Raw genomic sequence first — 15,825 nt, 5'->3', positions numbered from 1 at the left:
AATGTGCCGAGAATACCAAATTTCAGCATCACGTCTCACCACTGACAATGCGGTGAGCAACGGCCTTCACTTAACGTGTAAGTAGCCTGTTTATGTGTTTGTATGTTGGCAGCACTTTAGCCTGCATTAGTATCACCTACAGCGCTGTGCGCCCTCTGTAAGAGACTCTGTGGCTGGTCGGACTAGCAGTTAGGAGTGTGTAGCCAGCAGTGATGGAAGCTAGAGGTGAACAGCCAGCAGTGACGGGGGTTGGATGTTATTAGTTAGCAGGGATGGAGGTAGGAGGTCTGAAGTGTTAGCGCGAGCGGAGGGTCTGGACGTGTGTCCGTCATGGAGATGTAATATTGTTGACGATTATATAATTTTTTAACTGGTTGTCACATGATGAAGGTAAAATCTGCTAAATACATTGTTTGCTCTGCAACAAAATCTTTCCTTTGCTAACCACATGCGTATTAGTAGTTAGAGCCTACAGTAGTTAGAATCTTTTTATTTAGCTGGATGTATTGCTGCTTGCTGCATTGCTACAGTTGGTGTAATGAAGATTTTCTATGAGGTAAGTTACTTACGATATGTATGAGTTATTGTCAAAATTTCTTCTAATTCAGGGCCATTCTTTTGAGTTAATTTTAAAGCAGTCAGATCGCATTGCCCTTTAATATTTTGGGTAGTTAATGAATAGGAAAAGTTTGAGTTGTATTGGTCAGGGCAAATGCTGTAGGCTAGTGGTGAAACGATAAAGACAAGCAAAGTGACAATACGTCAGTTTCACTCAGCAGCTTAAGAAGGTTCACTTGTATTCAATTTCACTCAGCAATTTAAGTAAAAAATTATGAAACAAAGAAGTATCAAACGACCTGGAGCAGTGGCGTTTGAGCAGAGTAGTCAGTGCTAACAGACAGGAACACTGCATGAAATAATCGTAGAAATCCATGTGGGACTTACGACGAACGTATGCGTTCGGACAATGTGGAGAAATTTGGCGTTAATCGACTATGGCAGCAGGAGACAGACGCGAGTATCTTTCCTAACAGCACGACGTAGTCTGCAACGCCTCTCCTGGGCCCGTTATCGCATCTATTGGACCTTAGACGAGTATGAAACCGTGTCTTCGTCGGATGAGTCTCGATTTCTAGTGGCAAAAGTTGATAAGTTGTGGCGTAGACCTCACGAAGTTTGGACCCACGCCGTCAAAAAGGCACCATACGATCTGTTTGTGGCTCCATAGTGGTGTTGGCTGCGTTTATATAGAATGACTGCGTCCTCTGCTCCAATTCAACGGATCATTGACTGGATACGGTTATGTCGGGCTACTTGTTGGACATTTTCAGCCATTCGTAGACTTCATTTTCCTAAAGAACGGGAGAATTCCTGTGGATGGTAATGCACCATGTCATAGGGCCACTGTTGTTCATGATCGGTCTGACGAATTGTCTTGGCAGTTCGAGCGATTGATTTGGCCACCCTGATAGCCAGACATGAATCCTATCGTACATCTATAGGACATAATCTAGAGGTCAATTCGTGTACAAAATCCCTCATCGGCTACTCTTTCGGAATTGGAGACGGCCATAAAAGCAACATGGCTCAGTACTGTTTGCACTGACTTCCAACGACTTGGTCAGTACGTGCCACGCCGATTTGCGGCACTACACGAGGCAAAAGGAAGTCAGACACAATATAAGGAGGTAACTCGTGAGTTTTGTCAGCTCATTGCGTAGAAGAACTACGCAAAGGAATTGTTAGAGAAAAGGAAGTAGATGTACACTACTGGCCATTAAAATTGCTACACCAAGAAGAAATGCAGATGATTAACGGGTGTTCATCGGACAAATATATTATACAGAAACTGACACGTGATTTCATTTTCAAGAAACTTGGGTGCATAGATCCTGAGAAATCAGTACCCAGAACAACCATCTCTGGCCATAATAACGGCCTTGATACGCCTGGGCATTGAGTCAAACAGAGATTGGATGGCGTGTACAGGTACAGCTGGCCATGCGGCTTCAACACGATACCACAGTTCATCAACTGGCGTATTGTGATGAAACAGTTGCTCGGACATCATTCACCAGACGTTTTAAATTTGTGAGAGATCTGGAGAATGTGCTGGCCAGGGCAGCAGTCGAACATTTTCTCTATCCAGAAAGGCCCGTACAGGACCTGCAACATGCGTTCGTGCATTATCCTGCAGAAATGTAGCGTTTCGCAGGGATCGAATGAAGGGTAGAGCCACGGGTCGTAAAAATGTAACGTCCACTGTTCAAAGAGCCGTCAGTGCGAACAAGAGGTGACCGAGACGCGTAACCAATGGCACCCCATACCATCACGCCGGGTGATACGCCAGTACGGCGATGACGAATTCACGCTTTCAATGAAAGTTCACCTCGACGTCACCAAACACGGATGAGACCATCATGATGCTGTAAACAGAACCATGATTCATCCGAAAAAATGATGTTTTGCCATTCCTGCTCCCAGGTTCGTCGTTGAGTACACCATCGCAGGCGCTCCTGTCTGTGATGCAGCGTTAAGGGTAACCGCAGCCATCGTCTCCGAGCTGATAGTCCATGCTGCTGCAAACGTTGTCGAAGTGTTCGTGCAGATGGTTGTTGTCTTGCAAACGTCTCCATCTGTTGACTCAGGGATCGAGACGTGGCTGCTCGATCCGTTACAACCATGCGCATAAGATGCCTGTCATCTCGACTGCTAGTGATACGAGGCCGTTAGGATCCAGCAAGGCGTTCCGTATTACCCTCCTGAACCCACTGACTCCATATCCTCCTTGCAGTAATTGGATCTCGACCAACGCGAGCAGCAATGTCGCGATACGATAAACCGCAATCGCGATAGGCTACAATCCGACCTTTATCAAAGTGGGAAACGTGATGGCACGCATTTCTCCTCCTTACACGAGGCATCACAACAACGTTTCACCAGGCAAAGGCGGTCAACTTCTGTTTTTGTATGAGAAATCGGTTGGAAACTTTCCTCACGTCAGCATGTTGTAGGTGTCGCCACCAGCGCCAAACTTGTGTGAATGCTCTGAAAAGCTAACTATTTGCATATCACGGCATGTTCTTCCTCTCTGTTAAATTTCGAGTCTGTAGCACGTCATCTTCGTCATTTTCGTGTAGAAGTTTTAATGGCCGGTAGTGTAGCTCATGGCAGGTGTCACTGTTGCTACACTATCGGATTAATAACACGTTATCTTGAAATGCTGACAACAATTATCTACAGGAGAATGGGAAGAATGGCAGAAAACGATCTCGGGGAAAATTAATTTTGTGTTCTGGACAAGTTAGGAAGATGCGAGGCTATAATAACCCTCAGACTAATATTAAACGTTAGACTTAGAAAGGTATAGGTGCGCTTTTAGCACTTGCACATTCAACGACAAGCTTCAATATGATTGACTGGAGTAGGTTGTAAAAAATGTAGTAGGGACAAAATACAGGTTACGAATTGTTCATAAGGAAATGACGTTATTTAATCTGTATTTAGAGCAAGTAGTGAAAGAAACAAAGGAGAAATTTGGATGTGATATGAAAGTTATGGTTTGTCATTGGCACTGTAAATCTCTCAGATACGTCAAAGTCCTCGATACAATATGATTACTGACAAGAGTAAAACACGGGTAATGGAATGAGTGCGAGTCAATTAGATTATGAAAAGATATACTGAAAACAATATCTGGGCAGCAAGATAACGTACGATGTCTGAAGTAGACAAGATACAAAAGGAAGAATAGCGCTCCTGAAAGACACTAATTCTATGGAGTGAAGTATAAATTTAGGTGTTAGAATACTTTTACTGAAGTTGGCTGCACATTTTACTGCTGAAATATTAGCTGCAGAAAAATTTTGCGTATGACTGAATTCCGGTAATTTTATGGACTAGGTGATACGGAAAGAAAATATGAATATTTGCATCTGCTGAGAGTTGTTGTATTGAATGTAGCCTGGTATGCATGTAATACGTGTATGTTAAAAACTGAAACAAGAATTGAATAAAAGCCTTTGAAACGTGGTGATACAGAAGAATACTGACAATTGGATCGTTAGATCAGGTAGCTGATGAAGAGGTACTCCCGTGGATAAGAGAAAAAGAAATTTATGCCGAACTTGACTGGAAGAAGCCACTTGTCGGTAGGCACAAAAGGAAATCACCTTTTTAGTAAAGGAAGGAAGTTTTGAGGATAAGCACTGTAGAAGAAAACTGGGGCTGCACCACTGTGTGTTACAAAAATATATGGCCAAACTTTCAGGAAACTTTCATCGCACATAGAGGAATAAACTGTGTTATATGGATGCGGGCCAAGAAACACTTTATTTCCGTGTTATAGCTCTTTTTTTTTATTCTGCCTATAATCTGGTTAATTGTGAGAAACACACAGGAACACAGCGTACTAGTACTACATTTCTAACATATAATGTTCAAGATGTGGTGTTCGTTACGTTTATTTAGAATGTACGGTACGTTGTCATTCTTACAAGGGAACCTCCCCATCGCACCCCCCTCAGATTTAGTTATAAGTTGGCACAGTGGATAGGCCTTGAAAAACTGAACACAGATCAATCGAGAGAACAGGAAGAAGTTGTGTGGAAGTATGAAAAAAATAAGCAAAATATACAAACTGAATAGTCTATGCATATGATATACAACATCAAGGACAATCTGATCTTATGAGCGCCGTGGACCCGTGGTTAGCGTTAGCAGCTGCAGTGCGAGAGATCCTTGGTTCAAATCTACCCTCGAGCGAAAATTTTAATTTTTTATTTTCAGACAATTACTATCTGTCCGTCCGATGCGATCACTTTTTTGGGAGTGATTATCACATCCACAAGAAAACCTAAATCGGGCAAGGTAAAAGAATCTTTTTACCCATTCGCCAAGTGTACAAGTTAGGTGAGTCGACAACATATTCTTGTCATATGACGCACATGCCGTCGCCAGTGTCGCACAGAATATATCAGACGTGTTTTCCTGTGGAGGAATCGGTTGACCTATGACCTTGCGATCAAATGTTTTCGGTTCCCATTGGAGAGGCACGTCCTTTTGTCTACTAATCGCACTGTTTTGCGGTGCGGTCGCAAAACACAGACACTAAACTTATTACAGTGAACAGAGACGTCAATGAACGAACGGACAGATCATAACTTTGCGAAAATAAAGTAGGTAAAGATTTTCGCCCGAGGAAAGACTTGAACCATGGACCTCTCATTCCGCAGCTGCTCACGCTAACCACGAGACCACGGCGCTCCTGAGCTCGGGCTATCCTTGATGTTGCTTATCTTGCACATGGACTACTCAGTTTGTATATTTTGCTTATTTTTTCATAGTTCCACACAACTTCTTCCTGTTTTCTCGTTTGATCTGTGTTCAGTTTTTCAAGGCCTATCGAATGTGCCAACCTATAACTAAATCTGAGGGGGGTGTGATGGGGAGGTTCCCTTGTTAGGTTCGCCACTAGTGCTTGCTGCTCCAGTTTACAAAGGGATACTTACGTATAATTTAATTTGTTCCTTATGCTCAGCTGCCACTAACTTCGTTGCTGTGCAAGCAACATCCACGTACCATAAATTGTTTACTGTTCATCATGGTTGCGGTTTCCGGTAAAGTGCAATGATTATATACTCAAATACACAGTCAGCAGATTTCCATTCCCTGTACGCAGTAGCAACTGCCAACGGCCGTGGCGCTCTATGTTTGCATCTGGAGGGATTTCCAGATCGAAGGTGTCCCGACAGGAATATATTTGTAACAAGAGATCGTCGTTGTAGGAAGCATGAGATTCAACGCAATGGTGGGTTGACGCATGTACCGTTGCTAATGTATGGGCATTTTTATCATTTCTTTTAGAATCGTGTTTGATACTATGCTGATACGATCGTTTCTTGCCGTTTTCCCATAGTTAAAGTAATTGCGAAAATAAGTAGAAAACGAGATCTAATGAAGACATCAACCGTTTTCGAACCCATGTTCATGTAACAGTCAAATGGTTCAAATGGAGTCCTCTAGAACTTAGAACTACGTAAACCTAACTAACCTAAGGACATCAGACACATCCATGCCCACGGCAGGATTCGAACCTGCGACCGTAGCCGTCGTGCAGCTCCATGTAACAGTCAGTCTTCTTCCACCTGTAAGGACTGTTTCCTAAAATTTTGGCCACACCTTTTTCTCACAAACTATATACTAAGCAGATAAATGTGGATACATGTGCAGCAGTTACGCAACGATGGACACAGTGAAGTTGTCCCTAAGTTACGACACTTCCATACTGTTATTTACTCGTTCAGTCATCCGCCAGTGCCTGTCTTTCTTCCTCCCCCGCCCCGCTCCGCAGCCGACAGCGGCAGCTGGCTCTGGTTACTGGCCAGTGAAGCCTGCCGTGAAGCACTGCCGCTCTCAGAGTGGCTCTGGCCCGAAGCCAGGATCCTATTTCCGCACAAGCACGACGCAGACGGGGCCTCCCTCCGTCTGCGCTCTCTGCTCTGCTAGCACAGAACTCACAGAACTCGCAGCTGCTGTCTCCATAACAGACGCGCAATACCACCTTTGTTTGTCGTCATAGAACCAGTATATTCCCGAACCTAAATGCCAGTGCCTATGCCAACCAGATTTCTGATGGTCTGTGAGTGATATATGGAAACTGGTATGACAAGGTCATGGTGTGTAAACGAGACTCTAATAATGTGAAGGACATTTCACTCTCAGAAGCATCAGAACCTTTATTTAATCTTCTTATTTCTTTATGTTTCGCAGTTGCGTTAAATTTTCAGTTAATGATGACTTGTTTCAAATGTATTTGTCCACTTCCAACCCATTATGTATGTTAAAATGTAAAGAAACTATAGCGGATACCAGCCAATCCAGAACTACAGCAGCGTCATTGGTGTAGCAGCCGTAATAAATCTTTAGAACAGAATAAAACAGTCTTAGCTGCACAAAATAGGTTTCCTTAAAATTCACGTGTGATGTGTTTCGCCTGTTGTAGGCATTATCAGACAATCTGAGGAAATTACAAACTGGTATAAGTATAAATTGCTATTTAAGGCAATAATAAGTAAATGTCGTGTGGCTAGGGCCTCCCATCGGGTAGACCGCTTGCCAGGTGCACGTCCTTCGATTTGAAACCACTTCGGCGGCGTGCGCGTCGATGGGGATGAAATGATGATGATTAGGACAACACAACGACCAGTCCCTGAGCGGAGAAAATCTCCGACCCAACCGGGAATCGAACCTCTTACGATTAAAATTCTGTCGCTCTGACCTCTCAGCTCCGGGGGGGGGGGGGGGGGGGCGGATAATGATAAATGAAGAAATTAAGAATAACAAGAGGAAGACCTACACCTGTAGGACTATGGAGCAGAAGGACACATTTGTGTTTCATGGAGTGGTAAGGGGTATAAATTCAAACACATAAAAAGTTGCACCGTAACTGGGAGGTAACAGCCGAAAAGGTACTGCCAATGCTTCATTACATAACCTAGAAGCAACGCCAAAAAAATGTTAATAACAGTAGGTACTAAAGCGTGCAAGGGGTACCTGACTTATGAAAATATGCATATTCAGTGAAAATAAAACTTAAGAGGTTAAAATACACTCATATAATGGCTGGGCTCATACACTTACGCAAATGACTGCCTACTAAAAAAAATAAGGAAACACCTAAAACTTCTTGTAAAAGTATGAAGCATGAAGCCAGAAGCAAGGCTAAACCTGAAAATTGACTGTGACGATGATAATTTACCCATGAAGAAAGCCTCCCATGAACACTAGTCTGCACACAGCTCTGTGAGGACGCTCAGTCATGCCAGAGAGTAGTCTGCTGGGCAAGTGTCAAGGCGCCCGTGGAACCTTAGTGAGAAAAGTATCACAAAGTGGCGTGCTAAAACTTAATTAGATGATTGCTAAGGTTTAAATAAAATATTCAATATGTAATATATGTGGCAACCATCATTTAGAGATACACATCATTACACATATTTAATTTTGTAACAGGTTTATTCCATTATTAGATTCGAAGATTTGAAACAGGTATGATTAGAAATTTCAAACTCTTCCATTGAAATCAGTTTCTCTCCTTTGTTCGTCACGCAAAAGTTTTTAAGGTTTTCTAATTCTGAGGGCTGATGACCAGAAGATTTGAGATGCTTCCCCGTTGCCCAGAACCTCAAATCTTCTGGCGGCTGGCCCCCAGAGTTAGAACCTCTGGCCACTGTCAGGTCATCATTTCGTTGTTACTCAGTGACCCATTTGTTATGTGTGGCTTGTGACATTTTTACATGGGAAAATTGCGGACAGAATGATCATGTAACTGCATGTGTAGCCTGTAGAGAACAGGAGCGATAGTGGGGAAGACGGAGAACAGGAGAACCGATTGCGGGCCATAAATGATGAGTCCAGCGAGTTAGCTGTGCGAGTGATTCTGGAAAGCAGCACTCTGTGGACTGTACCTGTAGAGGGGCTTCGCGTCATGGCACTGGCCGCTTCCCACATATGGTCGCAGCAAGAGGATGCCGGTTCGCAAAACATTTTACCTCGGCCAGGCGACAGTCTCTCGCGAAGGTGGCCAGTTGGCAGAAAGTGGGTGGAGGAAGCAATTTAAGAGAGAATGGTGTAATCTGAGCTTTTGGCAAACGGTGGGGTGGTCATGAAACTCCAGTCATTCTCATGTTAGAAGCTGGGATGATACAGACGGAGTGGCTGGTGCATATCTTTAGTGGAGGCAACTGTCCTGACGCCAGGTAGTCGCCAGGTTCTTTCAGCGAGCGGCAGAAACATTTCATGTGCTCGACTGTGTTTGAAGCTTAACAGCCCTGTTTTAGAAATTAGAAATGATTGGTCTGGAAAGATCAGATCTCTCTGCAAATAATGGACTGTGATCCCATCTAGGTAGGCGTTTTTTGCCGACAGATGGCCAAGCCTACCGTGAAACCGACGCCTCCATTGTCTATAATCTTCTTTTTTAGACAAGAGAGATTTTAAGTCGCTGACTGACTCCTCTCCTAAGATACGCAAAGCAGAGGATTGCTTTCACAGCATAGGAACCCTAATTCTGTGTCTGGATTCGCTAACAGGCCAACAGGACAGTGAAGAGGGGAGATGCAATGTGTGGGGGATAGTTCGATTCGTTTGTACAATGTGGAGGCGGTTTCGTTTTCGCTGATTCTACTCCCGTACCAAGGTTTGGGGGAACGTGGCTGTGATTCTTTGCCTTCTTTGTATTGTGGTCCTCCCATGGTGGAGAACTTTAGGTGTTTTCCTAGAGAGTGAGACTTGTGGTCTGCAACTTGTAGTTCGCTAAGAGCCAGTGGCGATGGGTGAACTGCATTTGATCTAGGACATATCGTGCGTCACGAGGCTGAACTTATTCATCCTGAGCCTGACGATTCCAACACACACCGTTCCGCTTGTGAGTCATACTGGTTTGGCCAGGCTAGCAAACGGGTGCATCTCACACTGAAATCTGCCGGGATTTCAGGGCTCTCATAGGGAAGTTTCCAGCGTTTTAATAATCAGAACACCAGTCGGCGTAATTCTGAAGTTTCCGTGGACTCTTCAAATCATTATAGCTGTAGCCGCCCTCCGTCCCTCCCCACAGCGTGCCGTTTTCTGCTGCCGCCTGAATCGAGGTGAAAGGGTAAAGTACTGCTGCACCGGTGTAGGGTTATTAAACGATATTCACAGCTCCCTGTTCTCCTTGAACCATAGTTTGTGGTGTGCTTTGTCGTACTTTATTCTATTTGAACAGAATTGCGCCTCACAGTGGATTCAGGTAAACGTAGTCAGATTGCATTCTAAAAGGCATTAATTCAGGGCAGAATTTGTATAGCTTCCATCCCAATGAGTGCTTTGCAAATCAAGCACAATCCCTTTCCTGATTTGTGCTTGTCATTTTTTTGTTAGATTTATCAGCTTGTTGTAGTTATAAAAAGATTAATAAAAACCTGTCAATATTTTTGTAATCTTAAATACGCACTGTTTTCACTTACACTTCCTCAATTAATCACTGTTTTTTATTTTACTACTGTCATACAGGACTACACCAGTCATTCAAGGCTCAATCTTGTTACATTTGTTAACTTGATTATTAATTTGAGTTTTGAATGTGACCGCAGACATAGGCAACAAAAGTGTCATGAATCAATTACCGAACTTCCTATATAAAAATTAAGGCTGTCGCTCATGATTTGAAGGGTTTTGAGAAGATAATACTTTTCTTTATGTAAAGATAATAATATTTAACATATATTTATAATTAAAGCAAGCGACGGCTTGTGTTACGAGTAGGAAGAATTTTATTGGTGATGTAATGAAGCGTTAACAGTGGTTGTCTGGTTGTTACTTCCCATTTCTATAGGACTTTTAATTACGATCGACGCCTCGGCTACGGTTTGCAAGAACTTTTACGGTAATCTGTTATGGCGTAATGTTTTATGAGTTAAAATTCACCGCAGCACCCTCTGAAACACAAATGTGATCCTGTGATCCATAGTCCGAACGGTTTATCTCTTCGTCTTGATATTTATAATATACCAGTTTGTAATTTCGCCAGACTGTTTGATGATGCATAGAACAGACGAAACACGGAACATGTTAGGATTAAATAAACCTACCTTGTGAAACCAAGGCCTTGTTTTCTTTTCTAAGGACGATGCTTACGTTTATTACTAATTTTGTGAATATGGATATCCAATCGTTGAACGTAACTTGGATAAAAGTAGCGGCTCGAGTTCTTAATTGTTTTTGCATATTGCGTACTTCAACTATCGGATATCTTTATGGGGTTAACTGAAAACCTGACAACACGTCCACAAAAGGTTCTGATCCATATTTTGTGCATGAAATTCACTCACGACCCAGTTGTGTGTTAGAATGAAAGGATCTCAGTCTTGCTGCTGAAACGATAGGATGTGAAAGGCTGTTAATTGTTGCCTTTGGCTTTGAACGGTCTCCCTTCTTTTTTGTACAAATGATCATTGTAAGAAGTAATTTCAGTTCCTGTGGATGTTATTTTCAGTTCAATCTAATAACACGTCTGAAGGGAGATATGTCTATATTTCATAAACTCGTGATCTAATATCTTCCATGAATGAGTGAAATAGTTTCATTCAGCTGCGTTCCTGTCTTTAGTCCTTGCTTCTGACCTCATACTATGTGTCACAAAAGATATTATAATCAGTGTTCAGGAAACATATCATGGTTTCCTTGTGCTGATTTACTTGTCACAAAAAAGCACATGTTTTTGACGAAGGGGCCACAAAACCAGGGAGTCATTGTACTGATACCTCCACGCCACGTCCAGAAAGCTGATAAGTGGCGATAATTACTAATTAACAACGCTTATCGATATTTTCTTTGACTTACTGAAAACACGTCTTGTTGCCCTAAAATTTTTCTGCTAGAAATATTTTGATCAATTTGGCGAAATGTAGGTTCTCCCACGTTTCATGTCGCCGAAACAAAGGTTTATCGACAACGGGAAAACTAGCGCTTTCTAATGTAGCGTGGTAGTACCAATGTTTCGCGATAGCGCGTTATACATACATTGATATTCGAATGTGGTGCTTGTTTGTAGTAATAAGGATGAAAATATGGTAATTCTTTCACCGGTAAAATTATTCGGCTAATTTGTAAGGTTCGCAGGGAACTGAAACAGAGCACAAACGGCACGACCACTTCAGATTACCGCGAAGTACCGTTTCAAAATGTGTGCGACACTGCCAAGTAAACTTTTACATACTGTAGTTGAAATCAATAGACCTATGTGTCGTCAGAAGTCGGTAAATGTCATGCAGTAGGCAGCCATTGTCAACCTTTGCGATCTGTCGTTCTTAGAACATGTTTAACTTAATTGTACATCCATTAGTATTAATAACTACCACAGCTGTGCGCAATGTTCCTATTCTGCACTTTACATTAGAATCTCCTATATTACAGTGCCTGTGTTGTTTTATACATATAGATATGGTGCCATTTTGTTCTGCTACAAGTCCAATCTGTTAAGATGTCCCCTCTAATCAAATCCATGCTACACCTAAGCAGTGCTGTCACCGCAGTTTCGAATAAAGGGGTGGAATAAAAGACATAGCAGAACAGCACGATGAGGTACTGATGAAAACGCGTTAGGTGAATGCTTGAAGCTCCAAGAAATGTTCACGCATAAAGTAGTTCCATATTCTCTCCTCGAGGTTCAATAGAGAAGGTACTGCACTGAGTTTAAGTATTCCAAATATTCGAGTGACTTAGAACGCTAGAGTTTAGAATGCTGCAGTAAAAGAAAAGGGATCCGATTAAATGGAGGAAAGGATCAGTTTTAGCTGGGATTGGGATGTGAAATAAAGGTGTACAGGCTGACATCAGACATGGCCACAGTGACTAAATCTAAGCTTCGCACTTAAAGGTACCAATGAACTAGAATATCGCTAGTGATCAGGCCTAAATACGGGACATCTGCATGAAACGGGCAACGCTGTAGGATGTAAAATGTTCTGTAGAATAAATAATGTCTTACATGCGAACTGTTCAGTTGTATCTGCCAGTGATTTTGTGCTAAATATTACGCAATGTAAACACAAAGTCAACAGCTTGAAAATATTCTATTCTTGATTTTTTCCAACGGTATTTCGTCTCCAAGCAAAATTATCAGTCCGATGGGAGTGCAAAAACAACTTGTTTGATTTTCTGGCCATTCAGTAACGGCGAAACCTTCAAAAAACCTATATGAGATACAAGTCGTGGCTGGCTGTTCAACTCAGCTTTCTGCAAGGGACATTCTCCGCGATGCAGCTGAAACCGACCATCGGCCGCCGGGTGCTGTCTTTAGAGGTTTGGCGGCCTCCAAAGTGATCGCGACAAATCGCACCTTGCATCTATGACGTACAACACATGTTGCTGCACTTGCTTTTGTAAACACATAAATATTTGATAGTTTGCATGTCTAATGTCTTCGATAAATCGAGCGAACATCATGAAGTAACAACGGCACCACTGTCGCCCATGTAGCGTACGATGTGTGGAATATTGAATAAGGAGAACCCTTAAATTCCTATAACTGTCAATATTTAACCGAAATGAGAAGATAATATGAAGTGAATATGACAGGTGTTTTCTGGGCCAGTTCCACAACCAAGTCGACGATTACAGTGTTTCCAGTCACATTCTGCGAAGTAATTTAGGGTCGTTACACTACTGCCAGAATGAATTCACTTCCACATTCGTCTTGTTTCTTCAGTAATCTCAAGCCGTCGCTCATTACAGCGGAACAGCTTGCTCTACAGAACACAGTCAAATATTATGTATAGTGCAAGTAGCTGCTACGTTGGCTGAGGAGTAAAATTCTAAAATAATGAACCAATACGTTACATTCTCATTTATCCACTTGTGATTACGGGTAAGACGTGATAATGAAATGGAGGACTGCAAGCTGAAAACCACTTATTAAGAGTACGCAGTGTTTGGGCAGGCTTCCTCTTCACTAACAGCCATAATCGCTTTCATTTTTATGACCTAAGCTCACTGTATAATGAAAAGCTCAATCCCTAAACTCGTTTCATTCGTTCTTTAGCATCCTGAGTGGCTACACTCTAATCAACATGTGGGGACAACATTTTGAGCTCATTTTGTTGTTATCAACCCAACTACAAATTTCCTTTACAGTGCTGTCATAGGTACTTTCCTAACGACTCGATACTGACTCGAGTACGTGAAAAGTTACAGAGAAATTTTGTAAGATACGAATAACATCAAGATTCAGATCAAGAAAATGAGTTTACGGAACTCGAAAAAATAGGCCAATAAAGCAGGCATAAAATGTCTTGCAGAAACGAGCCTGGCGAATGTAAGCGTTGGACGTTCGATTCTAGCCTTTGGAAATGAAGAACAAAACAGTGAGAGTACGTCTGGAATTTACCAGCATAAAGCAAAAGCGTCATTCTGCACATAGTAATAGAATGAAAAATGTATTCTGCTGGTAAGGGTTTGAACGTAACTGCTGCCCATGCTTTGTCAATGAATGAGAAATCTTATGATCAATGAGCTTTTTATTTGGCGAACGCTTGTAAACAAAAAACCGACAAAATGTCAATAGGAGGTTCGTCAGTTTGCACATGCAACATATCTATGTAAGCTCCATTAAATTTCGGGAATGCAGCTGCATAAATTCTGCTTCTTCTTCTAATATTTCAGCTGTATATCTTTCAGCCATCTTCAGAGAGAGCCGTACGACTGACGCTCCAGCGCTCGCTCCATCCTTTTATACTCGCGGACCGCGCCACTGCGCATGCGGCCACAGATGAACAAGGCGCCAGTGATGTTGATCGGCGGCAAAGACGTAACATATGCATGAGTTACGTCTGTGGCTGCGCATTCGATCCATGCTGGGAGATCGATGTATTACTGGGAGCTGAACTGTAGCGACGTCTTTGTAAGTTTAATATTGAAAGTGCCGGATTCCATGATCTATCTAATGTGAAACCGCTGTCTCTATTAATTAAATTCTTCGCCAAGCGGATTTCAATGGCCTCTTTTACTACGGAGTCCCAGAAAGATGAAACAGAAGTCAGAATTTCGACATTTTCGTATGCCATAGAGTGACCTGAATCAATACAACGCTCTGCCACGGCCGATTTACTGGGTTGTAAGAGCCGAGTGTACCTGCGATGTTCCGTACACCTCTCTTGGACTGTACCATTCGTTTGTCCGATATATGAAAGGCCACATTCACATGGTATTTTGTAAACTCCAGGTTTGCGGAGTAGTAAGTCAGCTTTAACGGAACCCAGGAGTGCAGCCATCTTCGCCGGTAGACGAAAAATCACTTTTACTTTATGTTTAGTGAGGATCCGTCCTATTTTGGATGAAAGGCTTCCCACATACGGCAGGACAGCCATGGATTTAAATGTTTCCTCGTCATCTTCTCCATTCCTTACGGACACCTTAGGTTTTATTTGTAGTGCCTTACGTATCTGTTGTGGAGAATACCTGTTGTCCTCAAAAACTCTCTTCAAATGTAAAAGTTCGTCTTTTAAACTACTTTCATCAGATATGACGTGTGCTCGGTGTACCAAAGTTCTTAGAACACTACTCGTCTGCGAAGGATGGTGACAGCTATTTGCATGTAAATATAAGTCCGTATGGGTCGGTTTCCGATATACTGCATGACCCAGAGTGCCATCTTCTTTACGCCGAACCAAGACATCCAAAAATGGAAGACATCCCTCGTTTTCCACTTCCATTGTAAACTGAATTTGTCCATGGATGGAATTCAGATGGTTTAAGAAGTCCTGCAATTTGTCCTCGCCATGGGGCCACACTACAAAGGTGTCGTCAACGTACCTCCAAAAAACTGTAGGCTTCAAACTAGCAGACTCCAGGGCCTTCTCCTCGAAATCCTCCACAAATAAATTGGCCACCAAGGGTGACAAAGGACTACCCATGGCAACACCGTCAGTCTGTTCAAAAAAGTCGTTATTAAATAAAAAGTATGTGGAGGTCATCACATGGTGAAACAAAGCTAAAATCTCCTTATCAAAACTTTTTCAAATGAGATCTAAAGATTCAGAGAGAGGTACGTTAGTAAATAGCGACACTACATCAAAGCTGACAAATAGATCGGAGGTGTTCAGTTTCAAAGATTTTAATTTGCCAATGAAATCTGCAGAGTTCCTTATATGATGATCACATTTTCCCACAGGCGGCCTCAATAGTGACGCCAGGTGCTTGGCACAATCATAGTTTGGAGAACCAATATTGCTCACGATAGGACGTAGAGGAACGTCTTTCTTATGGATCTTTGGGAGACCATAAAGCCTT

Source organism: Schistocerca americana, chromosome 1, assembly GCF_021461395.2.
Source record: "Schistocerca americana isolate TAMUIC-IGC-003095 chromosome 1, iqSchAmer2.1, whole genome shotgun sequence".
Classification (NCBI taxonomy): domain Eukaryota; kingdom Metazoa; phylum Arthropoda; class Insecta; order Orthoptera; family Acrididae; genus Schistocerca; species Schistocerca americana.
This window is presented reverse-complemented; position numbering follows the sequence as displayed.